Genomic DNA, 23151 nt, shown 5'->3' with positions numbered 1-23151 from the left:
AACTCTCTTTTTATTGTAAATTCAAAGATGTAGGCCTAAAATAAACACAAACAAAAAAAAGATATGTGTGTGTGTGTATATATATATGTGTATATGTGTATATTAATTCTTTTTAGTCGAAACGCCTACAATGAAATTTGTTGTGAATGGTTCTTTTTTGTCAAAAATTGTATTATTTGGCTCAAAATTGAATTGTATTCTCCAAAATTTGACAATTTTGTCAACATTCATCTTTTTCATTTAAAAATTCTTTTGTTTCTGTATAAAATCAATTCTTTTGATTAAAAATGCAAATGTTTGGTTGAAAATTAATTTGTTTTAGTTGGTTGACATTTTCTTTTCAATTGAAAATTTATCTTTATTGTTGAAAATTCAACTGTTTTATCGAAAATACCTGTTTTTGGCTTTGATTCAGATTTAAATATTTCTTGAAAATTTTTCTTTTTTTGGATTTTTATTTTTTTCCGGATTTAAATTTTATACTTCTTCAATTTTGCACATTTGGAATTGAAATTTCTTGACTATCAATATATATATATATATATGTGTGTGTGTGTGTGTGTGTGTATGTATTTGTTTTGGGAGGACTTTAAACAAGATGATTTTAACGACTGTCAGATATGACGCTGCTGAAGGCTGGTGACAATCTCAGCATGAAAACAAAAACACAAACCCAAGACGACTCTCTCGGTTCCATTTCTACCTCCCCTCTCTCCCAAGCGTCCCTTATTAACTGAAGTTTTGGTGGGACTGACGTTATAACTACAATTTCCACCATATGACAATTTTCTACTTAACTTTGACATGATTTCGACACAGAAAATAAACTTATTGCATAAAGGTGATAGTAGGACGTATAATCTAAACAATAAATAATACAAACTGCAAAACAGCCTCGGAAAGGACTGGAACTTTTAATGACAAAAGGCATGCACACGGAAAATCTAATGGTCATGATTCAGACGACGAATGGAGACTGGGTATTTGGAATGCTAGGGGAGTAAATGATCTAAAGGTAAATGAATTGCGTGAAACTATGCACGTGAAGAAACCAGACATTTTATGTGTGTCTGAAAAAAAGAAAAAGGGATGCGAAACCAAGGACATGAAAAAGGCGTGTTGAAAGGCGGATTTGAAATATGGTCAGGAGTAGACTGTGAATCACATGGTAAACAAGGAGTAGGTCTGATTGCGAATGAAAGAGCAAAGCAGCATCTCGGAGACCATGGTTTCGTGTCTCCCAGACTGCTGTAGCCTAGAATGAAAGTAGGAATCAGAAGACTATTTATCATAGCATGATACGCGCCGGTTGATAGTGATCCTAGAGAAGTAAAAGACGCCTTCTGGGACACTTTAAATGACACAATAAACATTTGCGAACATGGGGAAAGAGTAATTCTACTCGGAGACATGAACGGTTGGATGAGCATCTAAAATCAGGATACAGAAAGAGTATTAGGTAATTTTGGGGATCCAAGAACAAACTATAACGGAGATAAATTAGTTGGTCTATGCTTAGAAAGGGGTCTGTTTATCACAAATAGTTGATTTAGGCTTAAAATGATCCACATGTACACCTGGTCTACAGGAAATAGCCGCAGTATAATTGAATTTGTTGTTGCGGATGAAAGACTAAGAGAGTTAGTCAAAGATACAAGAGTCATGAGGGGTCCTGAATGCAATACTGATCATTACCTTCTGATCTCAAAAATTAACTTATGTCGGGGATGGAGAAAAAAGAGAACCAAGAAAGCAAAACAAACGCGAATCAAAATTGAGAGCCTACAGAAAACGGATGTGCGAATAGATTTCCAAAATAAGATAATGGAAAGCATAGATAGGGCAACATGGGAGGACCGTATAAAAAACAAAGGTATAGAGTGAACCCGGACAATGTTACGGGATATCCTTGTTAGATGTACAATCGAAGTGTGTGGTACCACAGTTGTAGAAAAAATGTCTGGTGATGCGTGGTGGAATGATAAAATTCAGGCTGCCCAAAAAGCAAAGAGAGAAGCGTTCAGGAGAACTTTGAACATCGCAGGTCTTAGCAATGAGGAAAGAAGTGGACGTAGAAATGATTATAGACGCGAAAACAGGATACTTAAACGATTAGTTAAAGAAAGTAAAGATACAATTAGAGCAGAAGAAGAGATAAAAATACATAACGACTTTGAAGGAAGCAGGAAACTACTTTATAAAAAAATGAAAGGAAACAAAAGTACAGAATTTGGCAACATGATAAATAGTAGGCGGGAAATGGTATATGATGCAGACGGAATACTAGAGGCTTTCAGAGCCTATTTTAGAAGACAATTAGGAGATGAAGCTATAGGACACCACAACTGCGATGTTGAACACGATGCGATGGAAAACTCAATTGAAAAAGTCTGTGTCACTGAGGTTAGGGATATGATTAAGAACTTGAAAAAAGGTAAGGCTGCCGGGGTAGACGGTATTAACGCTGAAATGCTTAAACACGGTGGCGAGTACATACCACATAGAGTTTGCGAATTGATAAATTTATGTTTCGAGATGGGAGACGTCCCAGACGATTGGAAAACAGCGATTATCGTACCAATATGCAAGAGAAAGGGAGATAAAAGCGAGTGCAATAATTACAGAGGGATTAGCTTATTAAGCACTGTAAGTAAAATATATTCAAAAATACTTATTCGTAGGGTAATGAAAATAACAGAAGCAAAGATTTGGGAAGTCCAAAGTGGGTTTATGCCAGGAAGGTAATGTACGGATCAAATATTGAGCTTAAGGCAAATAACAGAAAAAAGTTTGAGAGTAGGAAAAAAAGTTTTCTGTGCATTTGTTAACCTAGAAAAAGCTTTTGACAAGATAGATAGAAGGAAACTTTGGGAAGTCCTGAAAGAGTATGGAGTCAATGGATGGATCCTACAAGCTATAAAAACAATATATACAGGTAGCAAAGCGAGTGTAAGAGTGAATGGGAAACTGAGGGTCTATTTCGATATTATTCAAAGAGTTAGACAAGGATGCGTTATGTCTTCATGGTTATTTATATTATTTATGGACAAGTATTTCAGAATTGCTCTCTTCGATGAAGAAGGTGTGGATCTCGAAACAGTAAGGGTACGTGGGTTAGCGTTCGCAGATGATAAGGTTGTTATGGCAGAGTCTATCGAAGACTTACAAAGAATGTTGAATAAACTAGATGCAAGCATGAAGAACATGGGTCTCAAAATTAACGCAAATAAAACAAAAACTATTGTGTTCGAAGGAAAGAGTGAGAAAACACTATGCAATATTTTATTAAATGATGAGAGAATTCAACAAGTTGATAAGTTCGTATACCTTGGTAGCTTATTTACTAGGGACGGGAAGATAGATGAGGAATTAGATAGACGCATAAACGAAGGTAAGAAGGTTATTGGTAGAGCAGGTCCCCTTATCAGAAGTAAAAATATATCAAATAAAGCTAAAATGGCAATACATAATTCTATATTTGTACCGACTGTACTATACGGTAGCGAGACATGGACTTATCAAGAAAAATATAAAAATAAAATTAACGCAATTGACATGACATTCATGCGCATAATATACGGGAAAACCCTGATGGACAAAGTAAGTAACGAAATAAATCTAAAAGAAAGTGGTGCAGAAGAGACGCTAGTAGACACATGGGAAAGGAATCGTTTAAGATGGTATGGACATGTTGAGAGAATGCCAAATGAACGACTGACGAAACAAGTGTATCAAGGTAAAGTAAATGGCAGCGAGCCCAGAGGTAGACCGTGGAAAGAATGATTAGAATGTGTGAATGAGACCCTAGTTAGAAGAGACATAAGAAGTCACAGAAACACGAGAGCCTGCATGAAAAAATGCATGTACATAAAAGAAGCTAGAGAATTATGCAAGGACAGAAAAGTATGGCAGCAAACAGTTAATAAAAAGAGTATCAGTAGAGTGATTGACGCCTGAAACAAAAGACCTTGGCCACTAATGGACCCAAGTGGGGAACCTTACATAACGACTTCTTGAGGTTCTTCGCTTGGGGAGATTGCTAGAGAGATTGATCAGCAACTTGGGTCGGAGCAGTGTTGCGGGCCAGACCGATTTCCTACTGAAACGCCATCTCCACGCGCTCGTAGAACTAGTGCTGCTTGATTTTTTCTGGTAATGCAGTGAAATTTGTTAACATACGACTCGTTTATAATATTCTAGCAATAATTAAAAACACAAAAGGCGAGTAAGCCACGTATTCGGAGGCACCAAACACCAGTCAGTAGACCTCGAAACCTGTGCGAGGAAGATGAGAGTAAGTAATTACACTCTGCGAGCAAATTGAAACCTAACCTCAAATAAATTAATAATTAATTAAATTGTTTTAGGTAAAATTAGAATATTTACCGTTAGATGAGTCAAATATTATATGATAAGATTGATCAAGTTCTTTTATTTTCAATTATTATTAAAGAACTCAAGGTTTTTCGATTTAATATAGAGTTCGAATTATCAAACCTATTGACAAGAAATGAATTGCAGTATGCGCAAAATTATAATGTTTTTAAATTATAAGAGTAAAATATGTGATACAATCGATTATGTTATTGAAACTTTGATTCTGTATTAATAATAAATTTATTACAGAAATACATTAAGGACAAATTTTCATAATATTCAAGCAAGAGCTAGTTACTCAACTGCGCATGCGTCGCATTCGGCGTCTAATTGGTTTCGCGAGATGTTTAAAATAATAAACAAAGTTTTTTTTCTTTTTTTATTATAAACAATGACATTTAAACTTATAAAAACGTCCATTAGGTCGAAATTAATTAATAATTATAATAATTAATTGAATGCATATTCTGTAAATAATATTTAAAATAATCAGAAAAAATTTTTATAGACTATTTTTTCCATAAAAAACAAACCTTTTCCTCAAAAATGGTACCATCCACCAATCGGGCACCGATGGGGCACCAATCGGGTTTCCCAATCGGGTGTCCCGACCTGGCTCCGACCAGGATTCCCGATCGGGACCCGACCTGGACAGGTCTGGCACGGGCTTTAGAAGTTATCGTCGAGAAAGGAAAATATAGTATTAATAAAGGAAGTTGCTTGCATAGTAGGCTGTGTTCTTTTCAATTTATAATTGTTTTGCAAGTCTCAGAAAAAGCTCTGAGCTTAACTCACACTTTATTAATATTCTTTTAGAAAAATACTACAAAATTGCAGTTTTTAAAAAATTTACTTTTATTAGAATTTTCAATTAAGATAAGTTTGATTATTAGTAAGTTGCAAGAAAATTAATTGTTTAAAACATTTATTATTATTATTAATAATATCATATTTGAATACTGTTGAAAAAGATGACGTTTTTTTCTAAAATTTCTGGCTTTTTGTCCAATTTTTAATAGGAGTTTAGTAATAATTAATTCAAGTCAACCAAAATAATTGCTTAAAAAATGTATTATCATTGATAATAATATTCTCTTGGCTTCTTTGGTTGATTGTTGCGGTTTTTTAAATGAAATTTTCAATTGTTTGAATATTTTTTATAAGGCGTGACTCAATAATTAATTAAATTTAGCAAAAATAACCAATTAATTACATAACTTATCTTAAGTGACAATTTGACTGAAAGTGCATTTCCTTTAAGCTGAAATTTTGTCATATTTTTCGAACAGTAAATTATTAACAATAATAATAATGTGTTTCAACAATCACTCTTGTTAACATTGATAAACTATCACTTACCTCTAATTTAAAATTGGATGACCAGTGGAAGTTTTTAAAAAAAACCGCGTCTTTCTAACTCGATTCTATGAGGAAATTGCTAAAAACAATAATAAATTGTTTGACAAATTTATGTGAACATATAATTATCAGTATGAAATGGCTTTTTAGGTGCTAGAAACAATTTGCATAAGAAATACCTCAAAGAAATTCATAATTAGCGCCAAAAACTCGGAAAACCCTTTTTTTCACTTGTGTGGTTTTTTGTTTATATTCGAACAGTGATATTTTATTTATACTCTATGGCTAATTGTGAACAGAAAGTTTAATTTTTAACTAAAATAATATAATAATAAGGATTCTGAATATGATTGATTTGAACAAATTTCTAGGGTGCCCCCATACAAATTATATTAATAAAAAACGGCGTCTTTCTAACTACATTTTATGAGTAAATTGATAAAAAAAAAATTCTTTAAAAAATTTATGTGAACACCTAATTATCAGTATCAAATGGTTTTTTATATGACAGAAACAATTTAAATTAACAACACCACAAAAAAGTCATAATTAGTGCGAAAAACTCGCAAAACCCAATTTTTCAATTATGGGGGTTTTTGGGAACCTATAAAGCGGACTTATGATGTTGGTATTTATGAAGCAATTTTTTATTCGTATTCTATTCCTAATTGAGAAGAGAAATGTTAAGGTTCAACTTGATTGAGATAATATGGAGGATTGTGCAAAAGATTTACAAAAACGTCTTTTTTTCCTATGGGAAATACGTGTTAAACTCCATAGGGTTTGCGGCACCTCTAAATATATATTATTTTATTTAAATTTTGTAATCATTTTTGACATCAATTTTCTTATTAGCAGGTTCCTTTGTCAAAATATTACTCTCTTTTTATGGTAATAATACAGAAGGTACCGCCCCCTCTTTTAGTTTTCAATTGTGTACTGCAACGATAATCACCGGATCGAAAATGATGACAACTAATTAAATATCACCTCTCGAACACTTCTTGTTAGGTTAGGTTTCACATGTGCCGACGTTCGGAAAACAACGAAGGTGTAAGAGAGATAGATCAAACTTCGGCCCCTGAGCGACGTGTAGCGTGGGAAAGTCCTACCGAGCCATCTAACGAGCCCGAAAAACAGGATCAAAGTAGAGTTCTTAAATTCCCAAGAATTTAAGTTCAGGTTATATAACCGAGAATATGACAGAATTTTGGAGAATTTAAGAGAATTGAAGAATTGATGATTTTTAACAATATTTTAATTGTTCAGGTTATATTAGGGTTTGAATATAAATTATTTTCTAGCTCAGACGCATATTCAGGAATTACAGTGTTTTATATACAAATCAGGCTCGTAGCCAGAAATTTGGTTCAGGGGGGGGGGGCGTAGTTATAGTTTAGATTTTTTTCACATCTATAAGAAAATGTTGGGATTCGCGGAATTTCGGAGGGAGGGGGCTATGGCTGGCAACGGCCCTGATACAAATTTAACATTTTCAAATGCATTAATTTATTTAAAACAAACAAAAGTTTTTTCTGCCTTAAAAGATTTATACAACAAAAGAAAAGAATTTTAAAACGAAAAAGACGAATTTCCAGCAAATAAAGATTTTTACTCAAAAAATAAATCAAAGTTTATCTAAATTATTGAACCTTCAAACTAGAAGACAAATGTTCTTCATAAAAATTCAATTTTTAAACAAAAAATATGAGTGTTCAACAAAAAATTAATTTTCCACGTAACTGATGCATTTTTACTCAAAAAAAGGAAATTTCAAACAAAAAATTATTTTTTTTGCAAAAAAAAACGCGAATTTTTAACTGAAAAATACCAATCTTAAAAAATGGGAAAGTTCCATTTTCTGTTAAGAAATTAATTCTAAAAAAAAAGAAGTATTTTTCACTAAACAGTTAAATTTTCAACCATACGTAAACCTTCAATAAAAAAATTTCACAATGTAGTTTAACTTTGACCCAAGTAGTAGATTTTTCAATTAAAAAAGAATTATTTATAACAAGACAATTAAACTTTTAACCAACGAAATAACTTTTCATCTTAAAACATAAATCTTGACGAAAAAAAGTGAATTCTGAACAAAGCGATTAAACCAAATGTTTTAAGCAAATCAGTTGAAGTATCAAGCAAGGAAGAACGAGTTTTAACGAAAAAGTTGCATTTTCATGGAAAAAATGAAATTTTTTCTATAACAGATGAAGTTTTTAATCAAAAAGATAGATTTTCAAAAAAATAGTTGAATTTTCTATTGAAAAAGGTTTTTTTCGAGTTTCCACATTGGATTTTCAATCCAAAAAGACGAATTTTAACAAAATAGTTCAATTCTCTACCAAATAGTTGCGTTTTTATCCAAAAAAGATTTAATTTATGGTAAAGCAGCTAAACTTTAAAATAAAAAAGACAAACTTTCAAAAAAGAGTTGAATTTTCAACCGAAATCTGAACGAAAAAATGCAATTTTCTATTAATTAAACTAAATTCTGAGATTCTCATAAATTCTCAGAGAATTTATTTCTCGGTTATATTCTCGGTTATGTTCTTATTCTCGTTACCGTTCTCAAAGTAATATAACGTAATAAAGCGTAATGAGACGTAATGAAACGTAATAAAACGTAATAAAGCGTAATAAAGCGTAATAAAACGTAATTAAATAATAAAGCGGTCGCTTGCGACGAAGCAAACATAGCCACCAGTAAACATCTGACGAGCATAAAGACAAAAACGATTATTGGTTTGCGACTTTTTGTATGAATAACGTAAGTGTAAATTTTAATTTTATTTCTGTAAATTTAGATACACATAATAATAACGATAACGAAGTTGTCAATTTCCATCCAATTAAAAACAAAAAGGTTGCTGACTCAAAAAAAGTATAGTTGATTGTCAAATTGCAGACAACTTAAAGCCGCACTAATATAACATTCAATTAAAAACTCTTACTTCTTATTTTTACTTAATAAATACTTATTGCGATCATCTACAAAATATTTAGTTTTTTTTTTTAAATTTCTGTTCCTATTGGCTTAAATTTAATATAAGAACACATCAAATTTAATTTCCGTTAAGTGTCCCAACCTCACTTTGTACAAGGAGATACGGATCTTCTCCTTGGTTTTGACAGTTAGCCTAAAAAACGTCTGATGTCTTAAGTTTGTAAACTTTAGAGAAACAAAACTTCAATTTATGCAAATTTTTCAAACAAAACAATTAATATTATATAAACGCATCCGTGACACAAAGCCCAGGCTGGGTCGACTCCCATGGGCGCATTTGACCACTTATAGCGACACTAGCGCAATCTACAAGGAGGTGGTAAACTAAAGCGTATCCATGCGTTCGTGCGCGTAAATGTGTATATTATTTGAATTTGTTTCATGAATTAAAACTGGAGCAAATAAACGAATTAATTCAAAATTACACAAATTTAAGACGAAAAATGCGTAAATACTGTTTCCTCTACCATTTTTCGGCATAAATTTGTACAATTTTGCAATAATTCTCCAATAAATGAAGAATTACATAACACATGAAATGTAATCTTTTTTCAACATTTTATTTATTCGCATTATAATAGAGAAGTGAAATCAGTGACATCCTGGCACAGCACAAACATTTCAATTTACTTTAACTTTGTTCATTTTTCAATGTCCTCATTTCACTTCATACGGCAAGACACAACTTTTTTGAACTTAGGAAAATTTGAAGTTTTTTAACGAAACCATAACCTCAACGAACACTAGAATGGCGGTGCCAAGATATTTTAAGAAAATATTACCCCCACTTATGTCCCTACAGCAGAGCCACCTACAAGTCGGTGGATAACTACAAAATTATATGTGACCACACGCGCCCATGGGAGTCGACCCAGCCTGAAAAAGCCTAAATGACTAAGCGCCCGCCCAATGAGAGTCGCTCTCTGATTCCCGGGCTTTTTTCACGGAGCTCGACTCTCATGGGCGGCCGCTTTATGGTTTGGACTTTTTGTCACAAATCCGTATAAACCTTGAAGCCTGTCCCTCAAATCGTATCGTTTTAATCGTCATTTGTGTAAGTCTTTTTTTCTAGTGAATTATTACTTTTTACAGATGAGTACTAAACACAGAATTATTAAGCGCGTCTGTTAACACGAAATTCTATAAAACTTAACTTAAAATATAAACATATTGTTTTGTAAGTCGGATAATAAAACCCAAAAGTACATTTTAAAAACAAAGTCCTCATCAGAGATATTGCTTTAAAAACCGTTTCGGAGTAAAAAATATATAGAAACCATTTCGTTACTTGCTCCGTAGTTTTTTATTTAATGCTCTCGCGTTTACTTGTAATTAGAATGCATTATTTTTTTTATAAATATTTTTAAAAAATCAATTTCATCGTTTTCCTGTCGTAATTCGTGTGATGCAGTAACACCGCGTGTATTTACGCATGCGCAAGGATCAGGATATCTAGTTTATTATTTTCTAACCTCCGTTTGCAAATAGAGATCAAACGTCTTAAACAAAAATAGAATTTCTCTTAGACTATCTTTTTTTTTAAATATGTAGAAGATGTATGTGTGTAGGAGATTTGGAATCTCTACAGTTAACAATACAGGTAGATACACTTACTATTATATCAATAAGATGTCTCCTTACTCTTTTAGTGTAGAAAACTACAATTCGACTGTGAGAAAATATAATAAGTATAGATTATAATACTTTTGAAGGACTGCACAAGGGATTATGTAAATCGTCTTAGTAAATGTTAAATCTTAAACTGTACTCTGACTGTACTACAGTCATATTCACAGATAGACGAAAGATAAAGTTTTCATCGATTCCAGGTGAAAGATTCACCGCAACAAAAATCAGTCTTGACAGATAAACTTCACATGAATAGAAGAAAATTTCCTATTTGTAACCTTGCCTGGATAATCTTTCACCTTATAATCGCTCCATTTTTATTTGAGATGTAGCGAGAATTACGATGCCAGTGCTATCTACCGGCGTTACACTTAATTAAATTAGAGAGACATGGGGATCTCCATCTATCAGTTGCTTTTTTCTGAATGGTATTAAATAAGTTCAAATTCGTCTGCAATAGTGCAATTTATTTCGGAGGAGATATACCAGTAAGGACACATTTTTTTACGTATTTTTCATGCTGATTCTACATGTTTTGCCGAAATTTTCTAACTTCAGCGTGACGCAGTAGACGAGATCAGAATTATTCTCCTAACCTCAGTGAAACGTGCGTCGAAATTTGTTTAATTTTTAATCGTTGCAATTCTTACCTCCCACAAATTCAGCTTTTTTTTTCTGTGTTGTTTTAAATTTCGTATCCCGGCTTATAGCTCGAATTCCCTCATACTCTGCCTTTTTCTATTGCTGTTAAGGACGTGGTAGCAGACGACAGCTTTTGTTCCATCTTAGGATAAACTTTCGGCAAATAGCATGTAAACCTTAACTACTGGAAATTTTACATGCAACAAAATTTATATTTAGTTTTTTCTGTGTTGTTTTAACTTGCGTTAAATATGTTATTCAGCTTTAATTCATAACGTTATAGCTTAAATAACAGAAAATTATAAACAATTAGACTTCTCATTTATTTCGTTACCTTACTTATGTTCATAAAAATGATCTACAATATGTGGTTAAATGTGTATTTCTTCCTCATTTACATGCGATACAATAAACTTTGATTTTTAAATACGAAATTTCTAATGCCACTTTAGGTACTAAAGTTTGCCTGCAATTTGACAATCACCCGGATATAAAATTGAACCACAATATTTGAAAATTAATGTTAAAGACAAATTGTTAAAAATGGAAGTTGACGACCGTGCTGAAATTTAACTGATTGATAATTATTATTATAAAAATCATTTTTCATATATAGAATTACATGATACCGATTTTGAAATAAATTATTATAGAGGTGAGCGAAAACGACCGACAGGTATGATTAAAGATATTAAAATTTCTTATGGCAACATTAACCTTTAAAGAGTCTTACAGAAGTTCAACTAAAGTCACTGAGAGAAAACACTTTTGAGAAAAAATCTTATTTATTTTTATCGGGATAAGGGACATTTACAAAAAGCGTTTTTAAAATAAAACTAAATAAAAATTGAAGACCAGTCTACTGTAAACCAAGAAGCGTGGATTTTGTTCCCATATTCTCTATTATCAAATCGGATGGTACCTCAAGAATTTGTGGAGACTATGAAGTCACGGTAAATCCATTAATTGTCATTGATCGTTACCAGTGGGCACAAAGTTTGGCGACGTCTTTACGACATCGTTACGACATCGTTACGACACCTTCACGATAACTTTATGACATCCTATGTCCATGTCGTTAAGGTGTCTTTAAGATATCGTAAATAAGTCACATGATCTGACGATGTCTTGACGACCTCGTAAGGACAGCGAAACGACATGGACATAGGATGTCGTAAAGTTGTCGTAAAGATATCATAACCATGTCGTTAAGACGTCGCCAAATTTTGTGCCCACTGGGTATCCCTTACTAGGAGTTGAATATTTAATCGCTTAAGCACAAGGTGGTGTAGTTTGAACTAAAATAGATATACGTGAAGCTTATTCACAACTGTTACTTGACGAATAAAGCAAAGATATTCTTACTATCATTACACATAAGGGACCATTCAGACCAAATAAATTAATTTAGGGGTAGCTTCAGCGCCGGTTTTATTTTCCAAGAATGATAAAACAAATTCTTGTAAAAGTTCCAATAGTTTATGTATTTCTAGATCACGAACCAAGTGTTTGAAATACTGAGTAAATGTGGCTTAAAGTTTTAAAAAATAAAATAAATAAAGGAATCGCTATCTTTTTTAGGCGCCTTAAATTATTATGGTAAATTTATTTTAAAAAGATCAGCTAAATTTAGTACTTTATATAAATGAAAAAAACAATTTCTATGGACAAATGAATGTCAATGTTCATTTAACCAAACCAAAAAGGGTTTGCAATCCGCAGAAGTTCTGATTAATTAGGATCCTAAAAAAAGCTAATTTTAACGTGTGATGCTTCAGATAAAAACCCATCACTCTATCATCGATTAGTTCACATGATACTAAGGTCGGTGAATTTTATCGTGAATAAACTCAAAAATTAAGTTTTTTGTAGAAAAGGGTAGGAAAATAATATGCAACTTTGTTCTAAACGATGAGAGAACATAACAAATTGATAAGTACGTATTTTTAATAGTCTCTTGACCAGCGATCAGAACCCCTAATTTTTAAAGGGCACGGAGACCCTTTGAAATTTAAGAGGTCAAGATTTGGACCCAAACTATTAAGAATTTCAAACTCCAGTCCCCTTTCGGACCCTTAAGGAAACTTTTAACCTCGTTTCCAAACTTAAAGGTTCCTTAGATTATATTTGCGAAATTAACTAATTTTGTATTTTTCATGATTACTTTAATATTTAATTTTTATTTTGCATTAAGTTTCATTCTCAGCCACCTTGAAAAATGCATAATTCCAATCCAATAATATTATAAAGATTCATAATATGTATTAATATTGAAAAAGTCACATTTTCATTGCCTGGCTTTCATAATTAGATAAAAGTGCGCATCCTATAAGAGAGATTTTGTCATTAAAGATTTTAATCCGAATTGTGTCGTAGTGGTTCTAAACAAATTTGCAGATATAATTTAACCGAGAAATATTGTTAAATAAAATAATACTGTAACTTGCGTGATTTATCCAGAATAGTTAATTTTTTAAATTCGCAATGCATTTATATATCAAAAATTTATTACAAACCTGTTGATCTCTTTTGGTTTAATGACTCTGGTAAAAAGTTGTTATAATAACTTCGTAGAGCTTAAAAAAGCGACATTTTCTGATCCAAAAAATTTCATTTCCGTTTCTCTATTTGACATTGCAAATTCTATAACTCTGATAATGTTCTTTTTATCGAAATGTCTTTACGATATCGCAAAGACATCGAAATGCCATGGACATAGGATGTTGTAAAGATGTCGTAACGATATCGTAAAAACGTCGCTAAATTTTGTGCCCACTGGGTACCCCCCTCCAGCGAAATATATTCACGAAAAAGAAAGATATTTAAGAAAATACGTTTGTCTTTAATGTTTATTTATTATTTGTTCATAACTAATAGGTAAAAGCAACATTCTAGCACTAAGCCAAGACAATATTATCACCAATAATGATAAATTGTTTACACAATTATTTTTGTTTATCTCAATTAATTATTACATTGATCCAATTACAAATTGATCAAGCGCCAGATATTATTTCTTTATACCTTTTTTTACAATAGTATTCGTTTCATAATAAATTGTTTTTTACCAAAAATAAAGATATTGTAATAACAAAATAAAAAAAAATTATGTTTTTAATTTTCCGTCGGATTTACATCATATACATAAACTATATTCCACCTAGATGCATGTGCTCATCTTGCGGAATGCCTCCCACTAGCGCCGCCACTCGCACAACGGTACGTAGAGGAACGAAACTTGAACCTAACAAAATATAAGTTCACTGTTAAAGTACATTTTCATAGGGGCCTGGTTTGAATTAATCGTGGAATTAATATTTTTCATATGATTCATTTCTAGCTGCTTTGTTTGTTTATGGCAAATTTGATTGGTTGAGAACCTAGATACCAACTCGATGCGTCAAATTAATTCATCAGTTTATTCAAATTCGATCTTCGTGAAAAGGTACCCTTAGAAATATCTGATTGAATTTTCAAACCGCATGTGGTTGAAGTTTTATGCAATCATTGTTGTTAAAATTTCAACTACTTGTGAATGAAAAATTAGCTAGACGTGTAATTAAAATGTAAAATAAGCTGTTGAATATTCAATTACAGGTAATTGAAATTTCAGTTAAGTGAACAAATTTGTATTTGGTGCAGTTAATGAATTTAAATGCAAGTATAATTTTTCAGCGAATTTAAAAGGTTTGATTCAAGATGTTTAAATAATCAAAAACCTTTAATAAAACTTATAAACATTCCTTAAAAATACTGTGCTTTAAAATTCCCTAAACGTATTAAAATAATTCTGATAAGAAATTATGAGTTATTTCGTACGTTTGTGTCATGATATTCATGAGATTAATGAAGTGTATATAATATTTAAAAAATGAGCAGCTTTGAAGAAGAAAAACAAATGATACATTGTCAGTATATCACCATAATGAACTTTGCATCCGTTTCGGCCAAATTTTCGATACTCGTTTTTGTAATCATAACCTAAAAAAGCATACAGCAGTAAGTACTGATAATAGGAATGAAATTTTCTCATTTTGATAAAATAGTTCCAACGCATCCTTCGTTTTTCTTTTTTAAAGCTGCTTCTTTTCCTAAATATTATTTGTATGTCCTTCTTTCATTTCATGAATCTTATGACACAAACAAAGAATCTTGGGAATTCGTCACGTTGGGCTTTGCCTTCGCGAGAAGTATGATGGAGCATGTGTGTATGCGCATCTTCATTAATTTTTTCACTAGATTTGATTGAATTTTATTTTAATTCTGTGATTTAGAAACATCCCATAACTTAACTATTATTCAGTTTTTAATATTTTTTATAAAGTTCTTGAAAATGATTAAATTTGTAGTAATTCATGGTGCTGTGACAGGCAATTATTGTTAACGTAATATAAATCACCCAAAAATACGTTTAAAAAATCTCTGTAAATTTTTGATTATTCAATTTAGTTTGATCTATTATATATAGTAACTTTCGATAAATTGCCCAAAAATTATTCTAAAAGTCTACAAATTTCCGAAAATTTTTGGTGAATAATGGTAATTTTACATGTAAGTATGTTAAATTACCTCAAACTACTGAAAATTCAATTTTAAACATTTTTATAATTTTCGGGAATTTATGAAATTTTTGGTAATTTATGGTAATTTACAATAAATTGCTCTAAATTCATTTTAAAAATGTCTCTGAAACTCCGGAAATTTATGAAATTTTTGGTCATTTATGGTAATATTGCAGGCAGTTTACGGTATTAAATTTCTTGTAATTTATGGTAATATTACTATAATATTAATATGAAAATTTTTTGGCAATTTTCTTTAATTTGATCTATTATATGTAGCAACTTTCCATAAATTGTCCAAAATTTAATATAAGTAAGTCTGTAAAAGGTTCATAAAAGTCGAATTTTTTTTTCTTGTGAAAACATTTTTTTAATCAATTTGTTTCCGTACCTTCTGTCGTTTTTATCAAAATTTTACATTCTTATTTTTAACCTTATTTTTCTGATTAAAATCAAAACTACGTGTCCTGTCAAAAAGTGAATCATGACAAATTGGTCGTTTTCCCACAATTATTATTATTCTTTCATTTTAAATGTGATTTTTCACGAATAAATCAAAAAGTGTGCGTGCTATCAGAAAGTGATTATCGACGAATGTGTAGATCTCTTTTGTGTTCACAATTTTCGTTAATTCATCTTTTTTGTATAATGCATAGTTAGACCACAAAACGGAATTTTTGGTTTTTCATTATTTTTTGTGCAATCAAAATTTGAATTTTCGATTTTCCAAGAAAATCCAAAAAGTTTTAATGAAAATCTTGTAGGGCTTAGAAAAAGTCATTTTTTTCTTTACTTGACATTTTTCATGTCGTGCGTTCTTTGACTCAAAATTTTGACTTTTTTTTATTGATTAAAATTTTTTTTTACTGCTATTACTTTGGATTTTACTATAGTCGTGAGTTTGATAATTCAGTAAACAATAAAATTGTATACCTATTAAAAATAAACTCGAAATAAGAAATATTTTTGACGTTAATGTACATGGTTTTCGATAATGTCGAACTTTTACGGCAGTCGTGAGTTCGATAATTCAATAGACAATAAAACTATATAATACTAAAAAATGTGTGCTTACTAAAAAGTTTCCCTGGTAAATTCGAGAATTACTAAGAAGTTGAAAATTTAAAAAATTGCAAATCCCAATCGAAATGTTGATAATCCTACTATTTCTTGTTGAAGTTTCATTATTTTCGGTTGAAAAAAGGATGAATTTATATTTTAATCTTTTAAAATTTATTTCTTTTATTAGGAACGACATATTTTTCGTTTCAAAACCCAACTTTCTCGTAAAAAAATAATCTGTTTTGGTTTAATAAGTACTTTGAGGTTCAAAATTCAGTTATCTTGTAGGAATTTTGTATTTTTGAATAAAAAGTTCAACCATATAGTAGAAAATTGAACTATTTGTTCGAAAGTTAAACAAATTTGTTAAAAATATTTTCTCCGTAAATTAAACTGTATGTAAATTCAAAATCAAATTTTTTGGTTTTCATATTATCTATTACATTTTTGGTTGAAAATTTATCTTTTTAAGATGAAAATACAACTCTTTGGTTCAAACTTTAGCCAAATTCTTAAAAACTCATTTAGTTGGTCAAAGATTCATAACCTTAGCTGAAAATCCATCCTTGATTGAGAATGCAACAGTTTTGTGGAAAATTCGTCTTTTTGGCTTAATAATGAAAGAAGCTGGTTTTTATATAAAAAACGTAGCTATTTTATTTTTGATGCAACACTTTTTCTTCACAAGACAACAATCCGAATATTTGTTAAAAAATAAATAAATTTTGTTCAAAATTCGCTTTTTTATCAGAAAGTTAGTTTCTTCGATTAAAAACTAATCTTTAGAGTTAACAACTTTGTTCTCTTTGGTTGGAAAATTTAGCATTTTGTACAAAATTTTTCTTCTTTATTGACTGAAAAGTCTTCTTTTGACCAAATATTAACACTTCTTGAGAGTCTATCTGCTATTGTTCAATTTGCTTCTTTTCGATTTAAAATAAAAATCTTTTTCCTTAAGGTTTCCGAATTTTAATGGAAAATTCAGATATTTGGTTGAAAATTAAAGTAATGATTTGAAAATTCAACTATTCTGTGGGAAATATGTTTTTTTTTGTCAAAAAAATTAACTAAAACACTTTATTTTAGTTCAAAATTAATTATTGTAAATGAAAATTAAATTCTTTAGGTCGAGAATTCAGGATTTCGGATATCTCTTCCTTATTGACTGAAATTATTATTTTTTTTATTGTTTTTTATTGAAATTTTATTATTTACCAAATTATATATCGTTAGTTTTGGATCACCTCGAAATAGATTCACGAACTAAATTTCGTCTGAAAAAATAGGCGTGATATATTCAAAAGAGGAGGGGGGGGGGTAAATAATTATAGACTCTAACAAAGAGGGGTAAGTTTTTCAAGCCGATTGTTGGATATGTGTTACCAGCTGATTGGCTGTTTTCCTTTCATAAGGAAAATAGTCGCACTTTGTTATCTTTTTTCAGGGACACATGTACTGAACTTTATTGTTCACTCATAAAATTTGTCCTGGTGGGGATAGAAATACGACTTTGCATGGTATAAAAGCCGCGACGGAAGCGGAAGAAGTATAATCATTTCTCGAAAAAAATGAATTTAGCAATTACATCCTTCTTCGTTTTGCTGGCTGTGGTTCTTGTTGTTGGACCTAAACGTGACTGCTCAAAGAAATGGTATGTAAAAGAACTTGTGAATTTACTAATTTCGAGATTATTTTCTTTGCTTTTCTGCCTGAAATTCTTAATCTTCAAGTTTAAGGCGTATATTCTCCTGAAAAAATAAAAAGTCGATAATCTGTAAAAGACTTTCTTTAATTCAAAGTTAGACAAAAAATTAGAAAGTTAGATAAAAAATCCTGTGAATTCCGTCCTCGCTAAACTGTCTTTTTATTTTTTTAAATTTTATAATAATTAATTATTCCGTCAAAATATACACTTTCTTTTAACTTCGATATTTTGATATTCAAATATCTGCCTGGTACTAGAATAAAATAACAACAATTAATAAGAAAGAAATATGAAATATTTAAACAGCCAAAGGTTTATGAACAATTACGAAGAAAAATCACAACTTCAGGTCCAAAAGGACTCTAAATTTGAGATGTGAGTTGAAAAAATAAATTTTTGTATGGAAACCTGACATTAAGACCAATAAAAAGATCGGAAAAGTATAAATAATCTATTTTCAGCACAAAAGAAACCTTTTGGAACTATTACTTCTAATTTTCTGATAGTTTTTCAAACTAATTCTGGTTCAAGTTTAGCTCTGAAAGTACTTGTTAAAAAAGATTGGTATTTAATAGTAACACGTAATTCTTTCCAATTTTTAGTTCAACGGGATGTCCACTAAGCTCACCTTCCTGCAGCGTAAATCATGGAGGGCATCCCGGGGCCTGATGGAGTAAGGTTGAATTCAAATTCTTCCAGAAGTTAAGCTGATGAAAAATTAAGAAATATAAAATAAAATGTTCCAAATTTTGAATAAAAGGGTGGCATTTAGCACCCAATACTGTGAAAATAAATAGCCAACTAAAGAAACTCCAAACAATTGTAGTCATTTCGCGACCCCAAGAAAAATTTGGTTTGACGATAAGAACCTACGCTTAGTACTTAGAAGGGTAATTTTTACATACTCGAAACAGAAAAACGCTGGTGTTAAATTTGTCGCAGGTCAAATTTCATTGGTCTCCCAATGAGCATTTGAGAGAATTTTCAAGTCTCAAATTTATTCCTCGGAACGTAGGTGCACATCTGGGCATCTGGGGGAAAGTATCATTTGGAGACTGAATTTTGGCTCAATGCCGAGAGTTGTGGAGTGCTAAACCGCTCTGTCAGCCACCTGAACACCTGTCAAAGCAACTATTCGCATTGCGATATTATACTAAATAATTGTTAATGAGGAAACTAATTGAAATAATATTTGCCTGATTTTCAACTTTCTTTCATTTAACAGTGCGTACTAGTCACTTAGAATAAAATGATAACTTCCTAATGCTACTTTCAAAAGTTAGGTTGGTCATGGTCGTCGACATTTAAACTAAAGCCGGGTTGTGTAGAAAAAGTCATGACCAATACAATTAGGTATTTTCACTTCAACCACCAGCTAACTTCACTTTATTGAGTATAGAAAATCTAGAGGAAATTTCCTCGAACGAACAGGCATCAATTAAGATGCAGACCACGAAGGAATAATAAGGAGACCCAACTGCCAGTGGGAAGTCATCTGAAACTGGCAATAGAAACATTACCGTAAGTGATACGCACATTACAGGAAGATCTTAGATTTGAGTGCGCAGGTGCGCAATTGTCCTCTTCCTATACATGGAAAAGTGTGCGAGTGAGAAAGTTTGTCAAATTGACGTAAGTTAGAGGTTGTGTTCTTTTGTTGATCATTATACGAAAGATACACAAAATAAATATATAAACAGTATTTTCGGTACTTGTTTGAAAAATTTGTGAACAGATTTTAAGAAGGAAACGTATAGGTAAGTACTTTTTAAATTTGTAATATGATAAATAGGCTAAAGATTCTCAAGGCTCTGAGAAGCTCTGGGAAATTCTCCGTAGGCATTCAGGTAGATATATTTAAACTTTAAAGGTCCAGGTCGCTCGTTTAAATGTTTTAAAGGCTTCAAAATGTCCTTTCCGAAATTAAAATAAAAATACGATCATAAATAACAAGCAGAGGGTCCTTTGTTAAGCTTTCGGATTAAAATTTAGAAAAAGATTTTTTTTTAATTTCATAGTTAAGCTCGTGGCTTAGAACACATTTCTGACACTTGCATCAAAACAAACAGAACTTCTCAACTACGTCAATTTGACAAACTTTCTCACTCGCACACTTTTGTATGTATAGGAAGAGAACAACTGTGCACCTGCGCACTCAAATCTAAGATCTTCCTGTAATGTGCGTATCACTTACGGTAATGTTTCTATTGCCAAGTGGGGGAACGGAGTTAGGTCTCCTTATTATTCCTTCGTGATACAGACGGTCACGGCTTAGTTTTTATATCCCGGCTTTGGTGGTTTGAATGTCATGTAGGTTTTGACTAACCTAAGATTTGGATATTATATCATGTTAAGTCCAATTTTTATTCCAAGACACTAATAGTCACTGGTAAATGGATGAAAATTAAAATTTAGGTAATTATTATTATAACTTACCTGCTTACCAACATTTATTTCACCCAAATAACGCCCGACAATATCATCTTGACAGGTGACTGACAGTTTGTAGAAGAGACTTCACGTGCTCTGGATGAGAAAAAACAGTGTCTAAATGATGCTTTTCCCCTAGATTCTTGGAATGAATCTGTGTGGCTCAAATTTTGTTGCAACTCACTTGAACACCGATTTCGGCGTACATTGGAGGATCGACGATTTTTTGTGGACCACCTTTTTTCTGGTATCACGATGTCAGGTCCATCGTCTTGTATGTTATACTCCATCTAGATATTAACATCCCAAATTAGAAAGGCATTCATTATAACAAGATTCCTATGTTAGGGCAAGTTTTTGATGTGTTTCACTCCACATCATAACATATATGCGTATACTCTCGCTGAGCCTTTACCCGAGAGCCATAAATAATTTTTTTGATTCATTCGTTAGTATGTCCACATAATCGGCACTGGTCAACCACGTTTTGATGTGATTCGTGTTTGCGATAATTTCTGGCGCTTGCTACCTTGGCTTAAATCACAATGACGAATCCTTCCGTTTCTGGAAACAGGATACCCATTCTTAGGCAAATTTTGGATGCCTCACTATCCACTTCATGCTGGTCTAACATTTTGGAATGTTCACCGTGCACTGAGAAACTTTGTACTGGAAAAATTACTAAATTAGTTTTCAATCGAGGGGCCAAAGCGATAATTCGTATATTTTAATACAATAGTCGTAAGATATGCTATTTTTATATGCAATTTTCCTATTTGATAATACAAAGTCTTAGTATATTTTATATTAAAATCGTAAATAGGATAAATTACTAGTGACGTAATTAAATTATATAAAAAGAGTAGAAGTAATAAGTACCTAACATAACATAGAAGACTAAATTTGCAAGAAGAATTGCTATTGTCTGTAGGAATATAAATTATACTATGACACTTGCTATTTCTTGTATTATGGAGTAAGACAAATTGGAAAGATTGCTCTCGAATATTAGTAAGTGACTTAGTAAGTGAGCCTAGCGTTAGGCCGAGTGCAGCCGACCGTAAACGATGTCAGCCGACCAACGCTCTACTGAAATTCCTTAAATTTATCAATCACTCAATTTGGTTTGATTCAAAGATCCTTATTACAATCAATTATGATAATTCGAAAAAGTACAATTAAAAAACAAATTTTCCACAGATAGCAACAAATTATCTTTAAACCTCGGTATTAGGATATTTGATTCGTTTAAGATATAGTGCTTATAATTTGAAAAATGCCATCACTGTAAATAATTAATGAATAATTTAATGGAAATCAATTTGAGTGCTAGCATTTACTTCATAAAGGCGATAAATTTCTGGATCTTATTATCTAATTAAGTAGGATGAAATATCGCCGTTCTGTCGCGCTGGAGACCCGTGTTCGATTCCCATCAGTTTTATTTTAATCACATTTTTCTTTTTCAGCTTGTAATATAATATTTCTGCATGTTTATAATAATGTATAAACTATATGTTATCATGCGTACTGTGCAATTGCAATTTAAATAAATATAATAGTGCAAAAGAGTTCAACATTCCTTTATAAATAAGTCTTCAATATGTTGTGTGCTGCTGTAAATGATAGCTGTGTTGTAACCTTCAACGCGACGTGGCGCATGTTGGGTTTATTTTTTTTTTCGTCTGCTAATCTGACTGCATAAATTTTTACTGTGAGTTTGTCATTTTTATTGTGATCTCTATGAATAAATGCTTCATTATTGACCTCTAATGTTTTATTTTGCAACTTCTGTTTCCTATTCTTGTCCTAGAATTTCTGACTCTGACAAATATTGAAAAACATTTCTTGCAATATAAACTTTGTGTTCTGTCCTCAAATAATTGTATGCTTACCTTAATTACTAGTCCAGGAGTAAATTTTATGATCCTTCTGCTGACTGATAAATTAATTTTTCATTATTTCCGAGTATCTCTGAGTATCTCATACCTTTTTATTTCAATCCAAGTTACTCGTCATATATCAATTCGGTTTCTTGTCTCGGTTTCGTATTAAGGCCGATTTGAATTTCCTTATATTGATTTTCTTTGAGTGGTCTCGGAAACTCTTGCGCTCACTAACGCTTTTCTTTGCTTGTTGTTTTCTTTGCTTCCCTTCCTCAGCCAAATATTGAATGCCTCACTATCCACTTAATGTTGACCTTACGTTTCGGGGTGCCCGTCGTAGATATCTTTCTGCCTCCATTCACAGAAAAACGCTGACTCCCAATGATCATTTGAGAGAGTTTTCAAGTCTCAAATGTATTCCTCTGAACGTAGGTGCCCATGTGGGCTTCTAGGGGAAAGTATCATTTGGAGACTGAATTTTGGCTCATGCAG

At 31.6% G+C, this 23151-nt stretch overlaps 1 long non-coding RNA gene across 2 annotated transcripts; it reads left to right on the top strand.

Moving 5' to 3' along the window:
* Positions 1-8463: 8463 nt before the first annotated feature.
* On the top strand, positions 8464-19160 carry LOC117177044. 2 transcript variants are annotated; one of them, XR_004467657.1, is made up of 4 exons: positions 8464-8506; positions 14179-14233; positions 18083-18289; positions 18946-19160. It is a non-coding gene; the product is annotated as an uncharacterized LOC117177044 (long non-coding RNA). The 2 variants fall into 2 exon arrangements; XR_004467656.1 differs by lacking the exons at positions 8464-8506; positions 14179-14233 and adding an exon at positions 16652-16666.
* Positions 19161-23151: the final 3991 nt, after the last annotated feature.

Source organism: Belonocnema kinseyi, chromosome 7 (assembly GCF_010883055.1).
Source record: "Belonocnema kinseyi isolate 2016_QV_RU_SX_M_011 chromosome 7, B_treatae_v1, whole genome shotgun sequence".
NCBI lineage: Eukaryota > Metazoa > Arthropoda > Insecta > Hymenoptera > Cynipidae > Belonocnema > Belonocnema kinseyi.
Note: the sequence above shows the minus strand (reverse complement) of the source record. Positions and strands in the feature narration are given on the sequence as shown.